We start from the raw sequence: 12998 nt of genomic DNA, 5'->3' as shown, positions 1-12998 counted from the left end.
CCTGTGCTGTCCCTGAGCTGCCCCTCTGCTGCCCCTCTGCTGCCCCTGAGCTGCCCCTGAGCTGCCCCTGAGCTGCCCCTGTGCTGTCCCTGAGCTGCCCCTCTGCTGCCCCTGAGCTGCCCCTGTGCTGTCCCTGAGCTGCCCCTGTGCTGCCCCTGTGCTGCCCCTGTGCTGTCCAACTTTTGACCAACAGGGAAAACACTGAGCCTCATCATCCTGAAGGTCCCATTACACCCTGTGATCCCCTCAGTCCCTAGTTGGTTTTCTGCCTTTGATGGTTTAAGGGCATGTTCTTCAACCAGCTATAACAATGTTTTCAGGGTGCTCTGCATATCCATTTTTAGCTTTTTAGTCTCCTGTTTTAGGCAGAACTGATATGTTTTGTGGACTTTCCTGTTCTCTCCTAGACAAGCTTTCTGTTGCTGAAACATTGGCATTTTCCACAGCATTTACCTCTCCCATCAAACCAGGATTGGGGCTGTTGAACCACCTGATTTCCCTTTGGAATTGTGGCACATGTTTTACCCAGGCTTCTCACACCCTTCAGGTTATGTTTAGGGTCTTGGGGTTTGGGGTATTTTTTAATAGTATGCCCTATTTCTAAATAGCTCCCTTTTCTGAACTTATTATGGGATATACCTGGCCCCCTCTGTCCCACTGCGCTGTTAAACCTAGTGGTGCTGTGATTTTTAGCGTAGGGCATTTCCCCCAGTATCTCTTCCACCCAGTTCCAAGCACTCAAGACCCAGCCCAGAACAGCTTGTGGGTTATAGATCTCATTGCTCCAAGAGGCTTCATTTGCTGCCCCCACAAATGGTATCTCCACATCTTGTCTTCATAACACTGGTCTGTACATGGGGGGAGCGATCTTCCACCTCCACCATCTTGGCTTGCATGTTCTCTAGTGTCATTTAATATTTCCAGATGACTTACTGTTATCATCATGTGCAATCTGAATTTTGTTTTTTTATTGTTAGAGCCTGGGATTTTCACCTGCAAAAATTTCTTCATGCACTTTTTCCTACAGTGTTTCACTCTATACAATCTCCTTCCTAAACATACACCTCCTCTGTCACTCCTACAAAGCTGTTAGCTGGGGCATCACTGCACCTTGATGGTTACCATCCTTCCCACGGGTCTCTTTGTCCTGATGCACAATGCCATCATGTGCTGCCAAGCTTTCCATTTCCCCCTGTGCTCTCAGCACCGGTGTGAAAGCATTTCCAGTTCTTCCCTTGCTCCTGGGCCAACTGTCTGGCAGTGTCAGGGCTCAACACCCTTCACTTCTGTTTTGTGTCCTTCTCCAAATGCTCTGAACACCCAGGGCCTGGTTTGTCCCCCAAATGCTTTTTTGTCCCCTGGCTGTGGTTATGCTTCCATCTGAGTCTGCCCACGCTGTGGCCTGGGGAAGGTCTCTGTTCGCATTTGATCCGGGCTGGTGAAGTTATGGTTTTGAAATAGCTGCAGTTATGGCTTTAAAATAACAGCTGCCAGGAAGGGAGCTGAGGCTGCAGGCACGTGGGCTGGGTTTCAGAGGGTGGTGTGTCCCACAGCCCCTCTGCCTGCCAACAGCATGGGGTGCTTGTTCTCTGCAGCGGGTTTCCTTTCTGCACTCCACAAACCTGCCTCTCCTCCTTCTTCACTGCCTCTTCCTTCTCCTCCCTGCCTGCTGGGTGTTTGTTAGCTTGGGGGCTTTGCTCCTACCCTGAGGTTTTTGAGTTCCCCCACCCCAGCTGTGGCAGAGGGGAGTCTCTGGGCCTTGGACTGAGGGTGAACACCCCACAGCACTTGTGGGACTGCTCAGGCGGCTTGCTGGAGGCTTGGACCACACTCAGCAGGCATCTCCCCTGCTTCAGAGGCTGGCTGGTATGCCAGGCACTGCCTGCATATGCTTGCACTGGGTTTGCCAGCCCCGTGCCAGCCAGGAGGGTAGGCAGGGATGATGGTATGGAGTGGGCGAGGTGACAACTTGCAAGGTATCATGGAAACCTCAGGCGATGGTGCCTTGTGTCTCATGGGTCACAGAGCGCTTGAGAGCACATTGTGGGCTGAGGGTAAGCTGCAAGAGAAGAGCAGGCAGGACCACCAGCACGTCCAGCACATCTCTGATGCTCTTCAGAAAGAAAAGGTGAGTGTTCAGTAAAGAGCAGAGCAAAGGGAGGCAAAGGCTGGGCTGGGGAGGGAAGTGCAACCAAAATCTGGGGGCTGCGACAGGCACAAATCACCCCAGGTTCACAGAAGGCCTAGGGAAGGATGAGCAGAGATGACCCTGATGGAGACTGACTGGGACTGGCTCCTCTGTGGCCCAGGCACTCGTGTCCTGCTTCCAGAGCGTGCCCTGGCACCCACCACCATCAGAGCTGGATGGCAGCCACGGACCTGCCGGTGCAGACCTGCGGGGCTTCTGATCAGTGGCACACGACCCATGGTGGCCTGTGTCTCAAGGCTGATGCTCAGCCACATCTGAGTACGTGGGACAGCAAGAGGGGTGGACGGTAGAGCGAGAGGGCTGCTGGCATAGCTGGTTCCCCACAGCCCCAGGGGACATCCCTGCGGCTGGCCGCATGCATGCAGAGGGACGGGAGCTCCCCCTTGGGTGGGGCTGTCCACTTGACTGGGGCGGCACTTGGAGCAGGGTCTCAAGGTGGAGGTGGCAGGGCCGTGTGTCCATCTGGGAGGTGTGTCAGCATCCTCAGGCCAGGGTGACGATGTGATAGTGGGTGCCCCTGTGTGGGTGCCTGTGCTTCAAGCTGCCTGGTCGCTGTGTCTCCAGCCAGAAGTATCAGCCCAGGCATCTCTGTGCCCAGAGATGTGTGGACACTCGCCTATCTGCCCACACGTGCCTCTCTGCACAGGTCTTTCCTCTGCCTGGCTGTTGTCCCTGGGGCTGCCCCTCCACCCCAAAACCCTAGGGGACCCTTCCCATGTGTGCCAGGGGGGAAATGCCACCGCATCCCCATCCTGGTGCGGCACCCTGTCCCCACGTTGCCCGCTGCTCCGGCTGCCCAGCCGTACAGATGGCTCCTCCGCCACTCCGGGTCGCAGCCTCCACCCTCACGTGCGACTGCTTTTTGTGTCCCTTCTCGCTGCGCGCCGGCCTCACCCCGTCCCTCCCGCCCCTCCGCCGCCCGCGCCCCCCAGCGCAGCCCCCACCGGAGCCAGCCACACACACAAGTGAACTTTTCTGCGTTTTCCAGCAATTAAAAAGAATAAAGCAACAGTTGTCTCCAGGCAGGGCATGGATCCTGGTGACCCTGATTTTCTGTGTGGCTGGGCAGGGTGAATGGGGCTATTGAGACCCCGATGACTGGCATCTCCACTCCAGGATTGTCTCCCCTTCCAAGTCCCCCTCCCCTCACTCTCCTCCTCCCTACCCTCCTCCTCGCTTTTAATTTCCTTCCTGCAGAGAGCTGCTCATCCCCTTCCCATTGGCCAAAGGCCTGAAAGGGAATGGAGGAGACAAGGGAAGGATTAAAGACGCTCTGCTTAGGAGCAGGCAGCCTGAATACAAGATGCACCGGCTGGGAAAGAATGGGGGCTTAGTGGGGCACCAGATCAGACCCGCCTCTGCCGTATTCAGCCCGACCTGCATTCCTGCATTGCTAAGCAGGGACCTTTCTCGCCGGCCAGCCCATCAGAGGGACACCCTGGACCCCTGTCCCACCTGCCACTGCAGGTAGACCTGCCCGGGATGGTCCTGCCATGGTGGAGGACAGCAGCACTACTGCTGGCAGGTCCCTCCGGTCAGCCGGTCCAACCCAGGACACAGTGTCCCCATCCAGCCCCATGAGGATGAGGAGGCAGCTGGGGCATCCCTTGGGCCAGCCTGGGAGCGATGTGGGGCTATTTGGATCTCCGGGACGTTCACAGCCCTCACCCCGGCAGAGCTGTGGGCCTCATCCTGCAGGGTTGGAGCTCGAGGCGGGCATCGCTGCTCAGTGCTCAGAGGGAGGCTGGAGCCTGCAGCAGGGTTAGGTCTGTGCTTACACACATGGAGAAGGGCTTGGGCCCTTCATGCCACAGTCCTGGTATCAGAGATGGTGGTGCCCCACTGCTCATCAAACACGTCCTCTCAGAGAAGACCCCAAAAAAATCCATGGTGTTCGCTGCTCTTCTCAGCACCTCCTGTAGCCATGAAGTTTAGGGTGCAGATGGGGCATGGTGGTTTGCATTCATCCCTTCCACTGATCCCATTGGATGTCACATACTGCCAGCATGTGCATGATGAAGGACTTGTCATTCTGGTCTTTGAGTTGCTCTGAGGGCAGATCTGGGTCAGAGTGGATTTTGCTGCTGGGGCTGGTCCTTGGGAGGGACAGGAGCAGAGTGAGATAGTGGATCTTGGGCTTGGGGTCACACTGGGAACAAGAGTTCCCCAAGAACAGTGGTGGACGATGGCCACCTCTCACTGACCAAACCCTCCATGGGGAGACACGTGGGGAGCCACCCAGGACTATGGTGTCGGAAGAGTCTGGGTCTTTCCATGCCTCTTGCACCCTTCACACCAAGTTGTGTCTTCTCTCAGGTGAGAAGCAGATAGAAGCGAGTCGCCTGGTCAGGGCAGTGCAGGATCAGTGCCTGCCGTCTCTGCCCAAGGACAGCCCCCTTGCCAAGGCAAGGCCAACCCATGGAAGCTGGAGCAGCACAGCTCCCTCCATGTTATTAGCATGCTGGGTCAATTCTTAGTGTTTGGACACACAAGTTCACCAAAGTAGGGGTGGAAACACCCCCCTTCTCTGTGAACCGGAATCTGAGGCTGAGACTGAGACTCCTGTCTGGAGTTGGTTTCCTTCACTGGACGGGGGGAGGTTGTTCTCAGAAACCTCTCCACGTCTCTGCTGACATTGACTCCAGAGAGCTCTGTTTTCTGGGGGAATATGTCCCTGGTGGAGGCCAGCGAGGCCCCAGAGTGAGCAAGATACTTCCAATCTGAGAAGCTGGTGGTCTGCAGTGAAGAACAAGGATGTGGTGGGTCAGCAAAGTCCTACAACCCTGAAGCATCAGCTGTGAAAGCATCCCAGGGATCCCACGCTGCTAGGAACACCCTGGGGAGCCCAGGTTCCCATGCAGGGACACACCTCAGGGCACTACACACACAGCTTTGGGGCCTTGCACTGCAAGGAGAGAGGTTTGAGCTCCTGTGTCCAATGCCCCATGTAGTGGGTTTTTTTTCAGGTTTCCTGAGGATTGTTCCACCTCCCCTCAACCTTCTGATCTAGATCTCTTGCTGGCCTGGCCCCTCATGCAACCCCAAAGCTGTGCAGCACCTGAGACAGTCAGACTGGAGCTCTGGTGACCATGTGAACGTGGCTGCAGGAGCCCAGGGTGGGATATGACCGAGCACATGGAAGGGGCCTGTCAGGGCAGCCTCAATCACCTCCCAGACTCCTGATTGTACTGAGACAGAGCAGGATTCAGGCACCAAAAGATAGAGACCTTGTGCCAGCTGAGATGTCCCAGGGTGCCCAGGGCATCTGTGCAAGTCTAAGAGATGGGATAGACTCCAGACCTTGGGACAGAGGCCAGGCAGGACATGCAGGGATACCTCAAACCGCAGAAGGAGCTTAGGTATAAGTCCTGCCATCCCTCCCCTGCTTCTGCAGCCTATGAAGGAGCCCAGACCCACCACAGATGGACACCCCAAGGTTAGAGCTGAATCCCACCCCACTGACCAAGAGGTGCAGGCAGGGTCCCAATTATTGCTGGCTCCTGAGCACCACATGTGACCATCACAGTCTCTGTGATCCAGGTGGCATCACTCAGACTGCGTCAATCCTCATATTCTAAAATCCATGATTTTAAATCTTTTTTTTTGTTGTTGTTGTTTTTTGTTTTGTTTTTTTTTTTTTTTTTTTTGTTACTAAAAGCTCCATCTCCTGGAGTCCTGTGACTGCAGCAGAAACTTGGTACCAGAAAAGAGCATGAAATCCTTCCTGGAGGTGTGTCTCCACTTCCATCCCAGAAAGCAGCAGAAGAAAATGCCCATCTAGTCCTCCTCCAGAGAAGAGTCACATTGCTTCCAGCATCCCACCACCCGCCACCAGCCTCAACAGTTGACATGAAGCTCACCTCTATGTCCACCTCCATCCTCTTGCTCAGGGAATGTGGCCAGAGGTCTTTGCGCCAGAAAGTTGTTCTGACTCTAGGGCAAAATTGGGCAAAATCATTGGCAAAATCATTAATTTTCGCATAAGGGGCCTCCATTATCAGCATGAGGCACCTGCCCCGCTGGGTAAGCACCGGCCGCGGTGAGGTAGAGGTGGCTGGTCCTCGACCAGGGGCTGGTGGCTCTCGGCTGTGTCTGGCCCTGCAGAGCCCTCTCCCTTCTCACCCTTTGCCAAGACCAGGAACCCTGCCCTTTGGGTTTGCCCGTGGGACATCCTCACCACCCTAAGGTTTGGGTGTCCCCATCGCCCCATCATGGTTGCAACACTCCCCAGCACCATCAGTGGGCTGGAGACGTGGAGGGGGGGGTTCCACCTTGCTGCACTCTCAGCCTCTCCCATCCCCTGCGGTTCCCATCCAACCGCTGGCAGCTGCCCACGCTGCCTGGAGAAACCCGGAGCCCATCCCGATGGAGAGGCCCAAGGGTCCCAGGTGGGGAAGAAAGCTGAAACACTGGTGGAAGGCAACTCATGTCCCTGTGCAGTGGCTGGGGGGCTTTCCTGTCCCTCTTCCGACGCTGAGGGGCTGAAGCCCCCGGGGCAGCCCGGCAGGGATGGAGAGCCCTTCCCTCCGCCCGGCCGGATAGAGAGGGACCACGGGGCTTTCTCTTTAATGCAATGCTATGAATACTCAGGGTCTTTCTGCTCACTGTTTAATGGATTTGAATGTGAAAAGGTGGTGGAATTGGGAAGAGGGGAAGAGAGGGGGGAGGCCAGGCCTCTTTGTTCGGGGATGCTGCTCCAGCCTTGGATTTATTCAGCATTTGGAGGGCTCTGGGGTCTTTCTCTCCTCTCCAGCCGCTGCAAAGGCTTGCTCCCTTTTCTGCCTCATGCTTATTAGCATAGCAGCTGCTCTGGGAGAGGGGCTAGGCAAGAGAAAAGGATAGAGGCGTCCGGGAAATGAATAGGAGGGGAAAAAAATAGCTTAAAAGGACACAGGCTTTGAATGAGGGGGAGTCATGAGTGGAAAAGGGGATGGGGGCAGCTCGGAGTTGTCACCATAGCTGTGAATGTGAGCTGGGTGAAATGCGAGGACCTGCTGGGGATGGTTGCCCCGACCAGGCACCGTGCTGAGGGATGAGGGCCTGATCCTGGCACTGCAGAATGAGGCCAGGGCTGCCCTGTGCCCCCCTGCGCACGGGGACACGCAAAGCAGTGGGTGCTGAGCTGGCACTCTCCTGCACCCACAGCCCTACTGCCTCAGGTCATCCTGCACCTCTTTTCTTGTAGGGATTCAGGGTGCCCCAGTCCCCTGTGACCAGGGCTGGAGGTGCCCCACCTGTGACCCCCAAACTGAAGCATCCAGAGATCGATCCCAGTAAGTGCTGCAGCAACTGGCAGTTCCCAAAGGCGTGGGGCTCCTGCAGGACCAGACTCCTCCCCATGGGGCAGGCTGGGTATGGGATGGGGGAGTAGGGGAAGCCCCCGGAGCACACTGCAAACATGCAACCAATGCCTCTGGCTCCTCCACCCTCTCCCTGGCAGAGCCCTCCAAACACCAGATGATTGAGTGGAATATATAATAATTAAAGGAAATCAGGTGTCCAGGAAGCTGCCACACCACTCCTGCCCTAGCTCGCAGAGGGATGGCCACGTTGCAATGTCCCAGTGAGAGCTCCCCAACCAAGCAGTGGTGTGCAGGCATAGGTCTGGTCCTGGGCAGAAAACCTGGGAGAGGGCTGGGCACATTTGGAGTCCGTCTGTGCAATTGCACTGTGTGTGTTAACATTGCTGTTGACTGGGCATAGGTAAGAAGTGTTTTTTCAGCTAGCGAAAAGAAGAACTGAGGTTGCAGCGCACTCCCAGGAGTGAGAGGAGGCTGCAGAGATGCTGTTTCCAGGCAAAGGCTCTCCTTGGTTGCCTAACTCATTTGGAGCCAGCAGTCTGCTCGTTGTGCCCTCGTGTTTCAGAGCACAAACCGTCAGTCCCAGGGTGCTGCTCAGGCCCCATGCAAAGGCTCAGCCTCACATTGCCCCACCAACACATCGCAGCAGCTTAGCAGAGCTGCCAGTCGCTGCCCGGTGGCTGTCCCCGCCAGCCATGTCCCCTCTGGCCAGGGGTGTGCGTGGTTATGCTAGCTGGGTCAACCCTGCTTCTGTTCCATGCTGCTTGGGAGCATCTGCCTGCACCCCTGTGCTGGGGTCCCCACGTCTTCCGTGCCTGCGGCAGGGCTGGCACTGGGGGAGGGCTCAGCAGAGCCAGCCACGCTGCTGGCATGTCCATCCTGCCCGGGATAAACATGAAGCTGGTTGGTGCTGGGCTGGGTCAGAGACAAGGAGGATGGATTTATCAGTGAGCAAGTGCTGGCCATGGCTGAGGACAGTCCGTCGTGCACTGCCCCGCTGGAAGGGCTGAAGCAAAAAACTGATGCTCACAGCTGGGTTTCTGTGCCCCTCCACACAAACCCAGGCTGACAGGGCTGCTGTCCAGATCACAGTGGAAAAGGGGAGGCACCTTCTGGGGAGCCTCTTCCTAAAAAGCAGCAAGAGGACATCTCTAGCTCAGCCGAGCCAAGGTCTGCCTCCTTGCAAGGGTGCTGCCAGAGATGCTGCTCTCCTTGGCCTGCCCTCAGAGACCTGTCCCAGCCACAGAATGCTGTTGGATTCAGGCTGAACAAAGGGTTTCAAATGAAAATGTTGTCCCAACCACCCCTCAGCTGTTCATCCATCCAGCAGTCCAGCTTTTCCTCTGTCCATTCTTCTACCTACTCCTCTGTCCAACCCCAGACATGCTTCTATTGCCCCATCCCTCCCCAGCCACCCCCCATCCCTCCCTTCTTCTATCCCTCCATGTCCCCAGCAATCCCCCCAACTCTCCCCAGCCATCCCCAGCCACCCCTCAGTCCCTTCATCCAAGCAGCCTTCCACCCCTCCAGACCACATTCCCTTCCACCCCTTCCACCCCATCCACTGTCTTCCCCCCTAAAAAGCCAAACCAGGATGTCGCCCTGCTCGGCCATTTCAGAAAGAGAAACCAGATAACATGAAGAAGCCAAAAACGACATTGCACCTGCAGGTCTGCATTCCACCTGGTGTGAGACCCAGAGGTCACCTCTTCCTGGACACCCTTTGCTGGGCACCCTCTGAGATGGGTACTCGTGGTGGCAGTGGGACATAGCAGCTGCAGAGTTTCTGGGAAGAGAAGAAAGACGTTTCTCCTGCCCACACGATGGAGAAGTGTCACTCCCTGGGACACCTGCTGCCATCAGGGAGAAGTGGGAGCCGCCTGCAGTCCCCGTGCTGATGCATCCCAGACCTGGGAGCATCCTTGGGGTGACACAGCCCCCCAGGCATGGAGGTCTGCAGAGCGACAGCGACTTTAAGGCATGGGGGCTTGGCACTGAAACCCCTGTAACTACCTTGTGGTGGGATGTGAAGGTTGTGTATACCCCAAGAAGAGCCTAAAATGACCCCATGCCGCCAGAGTGGGGTGGCCAGCTCCAGCCCCAGCCTGGGAGGGATCTGGGGGGGCTGGGACCTTTGCACCGAGTCCCAGCATCAAACACCACAGCAGCTTTGGGTCAGCAGCAAACCAGGTTGAAACTATGAGCTGTGCTGTCCTGCATGAAGTGCTGTGGACCCCCGGTGCTGCTGACCACAGCCTGCCTGGCCACCCCGCCACCCCCGCCCAGAGGGGCTCGCCCTGATGGCACGGACGGAGCCCAGAAAGCCTTGAGAAGGGGCAAAATATGAAGGCTGGAAGAGAGGCCAGCCTGGCCAGTTAGACCAAGCCGCTGGCTCCTCCCCGGCACTGAACAGAAGTCGATTGTGACTTTTTTTTTTAAAAAACAAGGTAACTCCTATTCGGATCTGCAGGCTGCAGCATTATCATAGTCATACAAATGTCCAACAAAGCATCTATTTAAAATGTACTGAATTTTGATTACAGCCCGTCCCCTCTCTCTCGCCCGCTCGCCGTCTTTCTTTCTCATTCATTACTTACTGTGTTAAGCTCCCTGAAATTCAAATAAAATCCCACCTCCTCCCCCCCCCATCCATATGCGTTGGTGGATTCAGCTCGAATGGCTGGGCTTGACGGATGACGAGCAATAGAAGAGAAGACAAAGCTGTCAAACCTCGCCGGGCTGTGTTGACTTCCCATCGCCCCCGCGGACGGAGGGGAGCCCGATCCATCTGGTTTGGAGTCAGTAGCACAAACAAAAGCAAAAGACAATGGCAGGAAGCACTTGAAAGTTCAAATTCTTGCTTTGGTTTCTCTTGGAACAACAGCACCTACGTAATGTGGCTGGCGGACAATAACGTGCAGCCAGGGACACGCAAAAATGCCAGAAGAATGTGCTTACGCCACCAAACGATCCAATATTTTTGTTTTATTGGAACAAAAATAGAAAAGGGAAAAAAAAAAAAAAAGAAGACAAAAAAAGCGCAAGTCTTTGGAGTTCCTAGATTTCTTGGATAGGGTTTCTGTAGAGAGCAGAGCTGCAAAGAGGGGAGGCCACAGGCTGCGCAGGGAGCCCGGCACCGGGCGGCTGCTGCTCGAGGGGCTCAGCCCCAGGGGGGTCGGGGTTTGGCTGCACCCTCAGCACGTCCCCGCTGCTGGGACTGTCGCACGTGGGAGCCCGGGGACACAGTGAGGCTCTGCAGGCGCTGGGCTCAGCGCCAAGGGGGTGCGATTTGTATTCACCACCCAGCCCAAATCCCCTGCAAGGGGGCTGCCAGGGGCCCCAGCCCGCTCTGCCCACCATGGGGCGAGATGAGTTGTGTGCAGAAATGTTGCATTTCCTCAGAGAAACCCGTCCTTGAGGCTGTGGCTGGCCTGGCCGGGCTGACTGAAGCCCTGAGACAAGGTGAATGGTGAGAAGCTGCAGGGCTGAGCCGAGCCAGGCTGATCCCAGCCCTGTGGCAACCCAAAGTGGGCACCTGGATGAGATTTTTGCAGCATCCCACATCTGGGGAGACAGTCAGGGGTGAGCTGCACCCGCAGGCGTAACCCTGCAGTGCCCCAGCCCTGGGGAGCACCGTGATGGTGGGAGGTTTGGTGGCACTTGCCAGCAGATCAGTGTCATACAGCGTCCAAGTGGGACAAAACTGTAGCACGGCAGGAGACAGGAGCAGTGCTTGCCCCACACACACGTCCCACAGATTTGGCCACAGTCAGTGGCTGCCGCAAGACCCCGGGTGATAAACCCGCAGGACCACCAGCAGCTGCAACTAATGGTTTTGGCATCATCTTTTTTTTCCTACTAAAAACCAGATGGGTCACTCGGTGCCCGTCTTTTCCATGCTGGGCTGCAGCCTGGGTGGGCTGTGTGTCCCCAGGGCACCCTGGGGCAGCCAGCTGTGTCCGTGCCAGGCACTGTCCCACTCTGGTACTGGATGGCATGAGGCTTGGCACATCAGAGTGGATGTTGGCCAACCTGGAAAGGTCACACCGAGCCTTTTCTCCCGATTTCCTTCCCACCGCCATTTGCAGGACACCATTCCTGGCATCCCTGGAAACCCACACCCCAGAGCCAAACTGGGCATGGCACAAATTTCCTGGAGATTTGGGCATTTCCAGAGCTGGCAAAATTATCGGTATAGAAAAAGCCTCACTCAAAAATCCCACACTGCTGCCAGCGAGGGAAGCTTGCCTGCACCCTGCCTTCAGAGCCCTGGCTGCAGGCAGAGCCCAGGCGGTGCAGGCACGGGGCTGCCTCTTCTCTTCCCACTTCCCGGAGCAGCCAGATCCTGCCTGGAAAGCCTCCAAAGGTGCAGGGCTCAGCCCGCTTTTGGGCAGAGAGGACAGAGATGCTTTTGGGGCTGGAGAGCTCATGCCAATCCTCATCCCATGCCCAAATTTGCAGGGGCCAGCTGAAGCCACCACCAGTCTGACAGCAGCTTCTAGCTAGAAGCGACCCCTTCCTCACAGCCCAAGGGCTTGGCGAGGACCAAGCCAGCTCAAGCCCTTGCTGGGGCCCAGGTTGGAATAAAAAAGGCTGGGAAGCTTTGCAGGGAGCCATGGATTCCTCAGCCAGCGAGCCTGGGGCTGCAGAGCCAAACATGCAGCCCATTTCCACAGTCCATGGGAGGGGTTGCAGGACGGGCTGCAGAGCTCCCAGCTCCCTCCCTTGGAGCAAAGAGCTTCTGTAGGAGCCTCTCAAACACCACACGCTCTGTCCAGCATCAGGTCTGGGCCATCACCAGCCCCTGAATGCCGGGATAGGGCAAACCAGGACATCCCCCAGAGCCTCGGGGAGCTTCCCCCCGCCTGTGGGAAGGGGCTGGCAAAGCCTGAATGCTCTAGCATCCCCTCCCTCCCCCAAATCCACCCCAACCATCACCTTCTGGGGATGCATTTAACCCCAGAAAAGCTACATGCTTGGATACCAAAAGAGGGACCTGGGGGCCCAGCCAGCCGCCCCACCACCACAGGAACCACCCAGCATCACCCATCACCATGTGAGAAAGAACAAACAAAAAAGCCTTTTTTTTTTTTTTATAAAAAGATCAATGAAAAATTTATTTATAAATTTCGCACTCTGGGACTACATGTCTATATCATACACTCAGGAATATGCTGTACTGTACAGACTTTATCCAGTTAGAAATGATCATATAGTGACCCACATACAGCTTCAATATAAGCCTAAAAATTCTTAACATTAATTAACATAATTAAAAAAGGTATTCGCATCTAAAGAAAAATCTACAGAAAAACTCCTTTCTGGAGCAATCTGTGCATCAGCTTCAATGTCTGCTTATTTCACTGACATTATCAATATATTCTTCTTACAAAAATAATAATAATAATTAAAAAGATGACTGCCGGAAGGCGACCAGTCATGCATGAAAGAGCCTCCCCCACCTGCCTCTTTTTTTTTTTTTTTTTTTA

This window comes from Tyto alba, unplaced genomic scaffold (genome assembly GCF_018691265.1).
Source record: "Tyto alba isolate M040663 unplaced genomic scaffold, T.alba_DEE_v4.0 Super-Scaffold_11, whole genome shotgun sequence".
In the NCBI taxonomy this organism is placed as follows: Eukaryota; Metazoa; Chordata; class Aves; order Strigiformes; family Tytonidae; genus Tyto; species Tyto alba.
The sequence above is the reverse complement of the archived record's forward strand: the minus strand, read 5'-3'. Positions refer to the sequence as shown.